Consider the following 8,760-nt stretch of genomic DNA (forward strand, 5'->3'; position numbering starts at 1 on the left):
TCTAGGCTCCCTTGCGCCTGCGCCGGCCACCGGAGACGCCGATCCGGAGCCCTACCTCGCCGGCAACTCCCGCCGCCATCGCCCGTGTCTGCTCGGGAACGAGCAGGAGGCGCTGCCTCCTCGCCCCCGTGGGCCGGCCTGGCCAGGCGAGGCCCAGGTGGCCAGCAGCCGGCCCAGGCTGCTCCTTCCTCCCGCGGCCCAGCTGCCGCCTGGCCCAGCTCCACCAGTCGGCCCGAGAGCCCCCCCAAGGTGAGCGAGCCACTCCCTCGCCCTCAGCGCCGCATAGTTACTTTGCGCCCATGTACGGCCCGTTAGAATTTTAGGTTGTTTTTCGGAATTACTTATATTCCAGAAAATAGGTATATCTTAGAACGTCCGTAGTTTTTAAACCGTAAGTCGGAACGACGCGTATTATATATGGTTTTGTGGTAGTTTCGCGCGTAGAATATGATTTTGAAACTTGCATATTTATTTGGCATCGTTTGGCGTGCCGTATGCATAGATTAACTTGCTGTCCTAATTTGATAGAGCCCGTATTTATTTTCCGCGCGAGTCCGGATTGCTCGAATGCCATGATAGAAATGCCTATGTTTTAGGGATCATTTTTGCATGTTTTTAGAGCGGTCACTCGTATTTTTGCGTGTAGGATTTGCCGGTAATTTATTTTTCCCGTATCTAGGTGATTCTCCCGCTTTATTGTGTGGCTTTATTTTGTGTTGCAACCCCACATTTTTTATATGTTTCCGGGGTAGAAAAATCCGTGCAATTAGTTTTGGCTTTCGAGGAAGTTAGTTCGTGAGATATTTTTGCTATGTTGCCCTTTTGATTAATTCGTAGGATTTATTCCGTGCCTCGTTTGAATTAGTTGTCAACTAGGGAGTTGTTCTTGGGTGTTTAGACTAGCCCCTGGTATTTTTAGTTGCAATAGAAATGCATGTTTAGGTGTGTTTTGATTGCCCTCAAGTTGCTAGAAATAGTGCTGTTTTAGAGGAGCTGAAATATTTCTAAGTCTGGAATCTGTTATATTTTGTTGCTGTCTTGTCTTGCTTGCATCTTGTGATCTGTAGCTCTTTTGGGGTTGGTCCAATGGAGTTAGTTGTACCCCTTATATTTCTCTAGCATGCTGTGAAGTTTCATGCCATTTGGAGACCTGTAGCTTAGGTTTTTGCTGCTGTCAATATGCCTTCAGGCTGAAAACTGCACTTTCGTGAGGTGTTATTTTCACTAAGTCTGAAATAGTGCGTGAGATGCCATTTTGTGTCTTCTTTTCCTAGTGCTCCTTGCTGCCATGCTAGTTGTTGTTAGTTGTTTGTAGTAGTGCATCTTGCCCTCTTTCATGCCATGCCTTGATTGAGTTTATCGGAGTTGTGTAGCTCGTAGTTGTGGGGCTTAGAATATGCTATGTGGCTGATTTTGGCAGATTGTAGTGATTTCTTGTTTTGCCCGTAGATTTCGAACCGTAGCTCCGATTTGATCGTGTCCAACATGAAACTTGCTTAGAATCTCGCGTAGTTTCATTTTATCTTGCTGTTTGTATGTTTTGAAGTGCTCGTAGCCGCCGTTGCATACATTTTGCATTCATGCCATCATATCTTGTGATGCTTGTATCTTTTGAACCGTAGCTCCGTTGGAGATGTTCTTTATGTGTAGGTTGCTTGCCTTGACGCGTAGAATCACGTGAACCTATTTGTTTTTCTGTTTAACAACTAATTAAATGCATTAGTTCAGATCTGGACAGAATTGTAAATTAACATGTGAGGTCGTTTCGGAGGTGCTATATGTCATTTCCGACCTCATTTAAAATGCCTAGATAGGTAGTTTAATTGCACTTCACCTCTTGCCATGTTTAACCACATTTAATATTGCCGTGTAGATAACCGAGAGTGAACTAAATAATTAACGTGGAGTTTCGTCAATATGCAACTCGTGCATATTGAGCTTCACTTAATGTGTAGTGTTTGATTGTGTGATTTGTCATGCCGTGACTTGCATGTATTCAGTAGCTCATGCATCATATGTGTTGTGCATCGTGTGGTGAATTCCGTGTGATGATTTGTGTTTCCGGTTTCCCCGTCTCGATAGAGTTCCGCAGCGTGTCGGATGTGAGGACCCGTTCGACTATATCGGTTCGACTGCTTCACGGAGTCATTCTTCTTCCAAGAGGGATCTCAGGCAAGATGATCATTTCCCCAGATACCATTACTATCATTGCCATGCTAGTTAAATCGTTTCTGTCGTTATGTCTCGTTGCCTACCACATGTTAAATATCAGCCTCTCAACAATGCCATGAAACCTTCAACCTGTTCGACCTAGCAAACCACTGAATGGCTATGTTACTGCTTGCTTACCCTGTGTTAGCGTTGCTAGTTGCAGGTGCAGATGCTTCCATGTGTTAACATGGGTTCCTTGTCTTATCACCATTTTAATGGTATCTAATTTAATGCACCTATATACTTGGTAAAAGGTGGAAGGCTCGGCCTTTTCTAGCCTGGTGTTTTGTTCCACCTTTGCCCCTCTTAGTTTCCGGCTACCGGTGTTATGTTCCATAAATCAGCGCTCCTAACACGATCGGGGTTGTTATGGGGACCCCCTTGATAATTCGTTTTAGGTTAAAGCTGGTCTGGCAAGGCCCAACTTTGGTACTACATTTGCCTAAACACCTAATAAAATTGCATAGGGACTTTCCGGACCCCGAGGATAATTTAATCAACCCCCGGGCCAGTGCTCCTCATGAGTGTTGGTCCCACCTGAGCGATGTCCGGCGCCCCTCTGGTCACCCGGAGGTTTAGCGATCCCGACGTCTAGCTCATCCGCCGTGTCCTGAGAACGAGGTACGCGACTCCTATCGGGATCATCGACACGTCGGGCGGCCTTGCTGGATTAGTTTTACCTTTGACGAGATATCTTGTGCATCGGGATTCCGGTGATGCTTTGGGTAATCTCAGAGTTGAGGTTTTCCACTAGGGAATCCGACGAGATCGCGAGCTTCGTGATTGAGGATTTCTATGCGGCTTGTGGTAATTTGTGATGGACTAGTTAGAGCACCCCTGCAGGGTTAAATCTTTTCGGAAAGCCGTGCCTGCGGTTATGTGGCAACGTGGAAACTTTGTTTAACACTGGTTCTAGATAACTTGAAGTAACTTAATTAAAAACATGCCAACTGTGTGCGTAACCGTGACTGTCTCTTTCGTGAGTTCCTTCTCCGATTGAGGACACGGTGGGGTTATGTCTGACGTAGGTAAGTGTTCAGGATCATTCATTTGATCATCCGTAGTTCACGTCCGCTATGCGTAGATCTTCCCCCTCTTATTCTTGTACTCGTAAGTTTAGCCACCAAATATATGCTTAGCCGCTGCTGCAACCTCACCACTTAACCTTGCCTCACCTATTAAGCTTTGCTAGTCTTGATACCTTTGGAAATGAGATTGCTGAGTCCCCAGTGGCTCACAGATTACTACAACACCAGTTGCAGGTACAGGTAAAGGGTACTTGACGCGAGCGCGTTGATTGTCCATTTGGAGTTGCTTCTTCTTCTTCTTCTTCTTCTTCTTCTTCATCGGTCTAGGATGGGTTCCAGGCCGGCAGCCTGGGATAGCAAGGATGGACGTCGTTCTTATTTTGTCGTTTGTTTTCGTCCGTAGTCGGACCCTGCTCTTACTCTTGATGAATATGTAATGTACTGATGTGACTCTGATGTAGTTTGTGGCGAGTGTAAGCCAACTCTTTATATATCTCTTCTTTTCAGTACATGTACTTGTAACAATATCCATTCTTGCGACACGACGAGATGCGCTTCTATCCCTGACGAGGCCCTCGTGCCAAATTGAGGATAGGGTCGTATCTTGGGCGTGACACAAACTTTGCAGACTGAGTCTGTAAAACCGAGGATTGTCCTCGTTGCTGCGCAGAAGGCTTATGTCCTTAATGCACCACTCGATGTGCTGCACCTCGAGCGTCGTTTGTAGATGTTGTGAACATCCGACATACACGTTTCTGATGACTACACGATAGTTCAGTACAAAATACTTAATGGCTTAGAAGCAAGGCGCCGAAGACGTTTTGAAACGTCACGGAACATGAGAGATGTTCTAAAGAGATGAAATTGTGATTTCATGCTTGTGCCCTTGTTAAGAGGTATGAGACCTCCGACAAGATTCTTTGTCCACGGAGTAAAGGAGAAAAGCTCAATCGTTGAGCGTGTGCTCAGATTATCTGAGTACGACAATCGCTTGAATCAAGTGGGAGTTGATCTTCCAGATAAGATAGTGATGGTTCTCCAAAGTCACTGCCACCAAGCTGTGAGAGCTTCGTGATGAACTATAACATATCAAGGATAGATACAATGATCCTTGAGCGATTCGCGATGTTTGACACTGCGAGAGTAGAAATCAAGAAGGAGCATCAATAGTTGATGGTTAGTAAAACCACTAAGTTTCGAGAAAGGCAAGGGCTAGAAGGGATACTTCGTGAAACGGCAAAGCAGTTGCTGCATTAATGAAGAGACCCCAGATTAAACCCAAGCCCGGGACTAAGTGCTTCTGTTATGAGGGGAACGGTCACTGAGGCGGAGCAACTCTAGATACTTGGTAGATAAGAAGGTTGGCAAAAGTCAAAACAAGTATATTTGATATACATGATGTTGATGTGTACTTTACTAGTACTCCTAGTAGCACGAGTGTATTGGATACCGGTTCAGTTGCTAAGTGATTAGTAACACGAAATGAAAGCTACGGCATAAACGGAGACTAGCTAAAGGCGAGGTGACGATACGTGTTGGAAGTGTTTCCAAGGTTGATATGATCAAACGTCGCATGCTCCCTCTACCATCGGGATTGGTGTTAAACCTAAATAATTGTTATTTGGTGCTTGCGTTAAGCATGAACATGATTGGATCGTGTTTATTGCAATACGATTATTCATTTAAATAGAATAATGGTTACTCTATTTGCTTGAATAATCACCTTCAATGGTTTATTGAATCTCGATCGTAGTGTTACACATGATATTGGTGCCAAAAGATACGAGGTAATGATGATAGTACCACTTACTTGTGGCACTGCCGCTTGAGTCATGTTGGTATAAATTGCATGAAGAGGTTCCATGCTAATGGATCTTTATACTCACTTGATTTTGAATCACTACTGACATGCAAATCATACCACATGAGCAAGGCCTTGTTTTCATTGAGATGAAACAAGATAGTAACTTGTTGGAAGTGATACATTTTGATGTATGCAGTCCAATGGGTGCTGAGGCACGCAGTGGATATCATTATGTTCTTACTTCAATGACGATTTGAGTAGATACAAGAGTATTTACTTAATGAATCACAAGTATGAAATATTGAAAAGTTCAATTCTGTTTCGGAGTGAAGTTCGTCGTAACAAGAGGATAAACGGTCTACGATATGATCATAGAAATGAATATCTGAGTTATGAGTTTTGGTACGCAGTTAAGACAATGTGGAAATTGTTTCACAGTTCATGCCACCTGGAACATCATATTGTGATGATGTGTCTGAATGTCATAGCCACGCACTATTTGGTATGGTGCATGCTATGATGTCTCTTATCGAATTACCACTATCGTTTATGGGTTATGCATTAGAGACAACCGCATTCACTTTAAATAGGGCACCGCGTATTTCCGTTGAGATGACACAGTATAGACTGAGGTTTGGAGAAATCTAAACTGTCGTTTCTTGAAAGTTTGGGGCTTCGACACTTATGTGAAAAAGTTTCAGTCTGATAAGATCGAACCCAAAGCGGATAAATGCATCTTCATAGGATATCCAAAACAGTTGGGTACATCTCCTATCTCAGATCCGAAAGCAAAGTGTTTGTTTCTAGAAATGGATCCTTTCTCGAGGAAAGGTTTCTCTCAAAAGAATTGAGTGGGAGGGTGGTAGAACTTGATGAGGTTATTGAACCATCACTTCAACCAGTGTGTAGCAGGGCGCAGGAAGTTGTTCCTGTGGCGCCTACACCAATTGAAGTGAAAGCGGATGATGGTGATCATCGAGCTTCGGATCAAGTTACTACAAACCTCGTAGGTCGACAAGGTCGCGTACTACTACAGAGTGGTATGGTAACCCTGTCTTGGAGGTCATGTTGTTGAACAATAATGAACCTACGAGCTGTGGAGAAGCGATGGTGGGCTCGGATTCCGACAAATGGCTGGAAGCCATGAAATCCGAGAGAGGATCCATGTATGAAAACAAAGTGTAGACTTTGGAAGAACTACTTGATGGTCATAGGACTATTGAGTAAAGATGGATCTTTAAAAGGAAGACAGACGATGATGGTGATAACTCACTATTAAAAGCTCGACTTGTCGCAAAGATGTTTCCGACAAGATCAAACAGTTGACTATGATGAGACTTTCTCACTCGTAGCGATGCTAAAAGTCTGTTAGAATTATGTTAGTAGTTGCTGCATTATTTATGAAATATTGCACATAGGATGTCAAAACATTGTTTCCTCGACAGTTTCCTTGAGCAAACATTGTATGTGATACAACCAGGAGGTTTTGTCGATCCTAAAGATACTAGCAAGTATGCAAGCTCCAGCGATCCTTCAATGGACTGGTGCAAGCATCTCGGAGTTGGAATATACACTTTGATGAGATGATCAAAGATTTTGGGTTTGTACAAGGTTTATGAGAAACTTGTATATCCAAAGAAGTGAGTGGGAGCATTATAGAATTTCTGATAAGTATATGTGGTTGACATATTGTGGATCAGAAGTAATGTAGAATTTCTGTAAAGCATACAAGGTTGTTTGAAAGGAGTTTTTCAAAGGAATACCTGGATTGTGTTACTTGAACGTTGAGCACCAAAGATCTATGGAGATAGATCGAAAGCACTTAATAGAAGTTTCAACAAGATGCATGCCTTGACAAGTTTTTGAAGGAGTTCAAAATAGATTAGCAAAGAAGGAGTTCTTGGTTGCGTTGTGAGGTGAGAATTTGAGTAAGACTCAAAACCCGACCCCGACAGAATAAAGAGAATAGACGAAGGTCGTCTTCTATGCCTTGGCCGTAGAATCTGAAGTATGCCATGCTGGGTACCGCACGTGATGTGTGCCTTAACTCAAAGTCTGTTGAGAGGTACAAAGAGTGATCAATGATTGAATCACTAGCAATGGTCAAAATTTATCCTTAGTAATTGATGGACTAAGGAATTTTTCTCGATTATGGAGGTGGTTAAAAAGTTCGTTGTAAAGGGTTACGTCGATGCAAGCTTTGACACTAGTCCGAATAACTATGAGTAGTGAAACAGATTCGTATAGTAGAGTAGATATTTGGAGTATTTCCGAATAGCACATAGTAGTAGCATCTATAAGATGACATAAAGATTTGTAAAGAACACATGGATCTGAAAGTTTCAGAACCGTTGACTAAAACCTCTCTCACGAGCAAGACGTGATCAGACCCCATAACTATATGGGTGTTGGATTCGTTGGAATCACATGGTGATGTGAACTAGATTATTGACTCTAGTGCAAGTGGGAGACTGTTGGAAATATGCCCTAGAGGCAATAATAAATTAGTTATTATTATACTTCTTAGTTCATGATAATCGTTTATTATCCATGCTATAATTGTATTGATTGGAAACACAGTGCATGTGTGGATACATAGACAAAACACTGTCCCTAGTAAGCCTCTAGTTGACTAGCTCGTTGATCAAAGATGGTCAAGGTTTCCTGACCATAGGCAAGTGTTGTCACTTGATAACGGGATCACATCATTAGGAGAATCATGTGATGGACTAGACCCAAACTAATAGACGTAGCATGTTGATCGTGTCATTTTGTTGCTACTGTTTTCTGCGTGTCAAGTATTTGTTCCTATGACCATGAGATCATATAACTCACTGACACCGGAGGAATGCTTTGTGTGTATCAAACGTCGCAACGTAACTGGGTGACTATAAAGATGCTCTACAGGTATATCCGAAGGTGTTCATTGAGTTAGTATGGATCGAGACTGGGATTTGTCACTCCGTGTGACGGAGAGGTATCTCGGGGCCCACTCGGTAATACAACATCACACACAAGCCTTGCAAGCAATGTGACTTAGTGTAAGTTGCGGGATCTTGTATTACGGAACGAGTAAAGAGACTTGCCGGTAAACGAGATTGAAATAGGTATGCGGATACTGACGATCGAATCTCGGGCAAGTAACATACCGAAGGACAAAGGGAATGACATACGGGATTATATGAATCCTTGGCACTGAGGTTCAAACGATAAGATCTTCATAGAATATGTGGGATCCAATATGGGCATCCAGGTCCCGCTATTGGATATTGACCGAGGAGTCACACGGGTCATGTCTGCATAGTTCTCGAACCCGCAGGGTCTGCACACTTAAGGTTCGACGTTGTTTTATGCGGATTTGAGTTATATGGTTGGTTACCGAATGTTGTTCGGAGTCCCGGATGAGATCACGAACGTCACGAGGGTTTTCGGAATGGTCCGAAAACGAAGATTGATATATAGGATGACCTCATTTGATTGCCGGAAGGTTTTCGGAGTTACCTGGAATGTGCCGGGAATGACGAATGGGTTCCGGGTGTTCACTGGGGGGGGGGGGGGGGGCAACCCACCCCGGGGGAGCCCATAGGCCTTGGGGTGGCGCACCAGCCCTTGGTGGGCTGGTGGGACAGCCCAAGAAGGCCCTATGCGCCAAAGGATAAGAAATCAAAGAGAAAGAAAAAAGGGGAGGTGGGAAAGGAGAGAAGGACTCCACCTTCC

This window comes from Hordeum vulgare, chromosome 7H (genome assembly GCF_904849725.1).
Source record: "Hordeum vulgare subsp. vulgare chromosome 7H, MorexV3_pseudomolecules_assembly, whole genome shotgun sequence".
NCBI classification, from domain to species: domain Eukaryota; kingdom Viridiplantae; phylum Streptophyta; class Magnoliopsida; order Poales; family Poaceae; genus Hordeum; species Hordeum vulgare.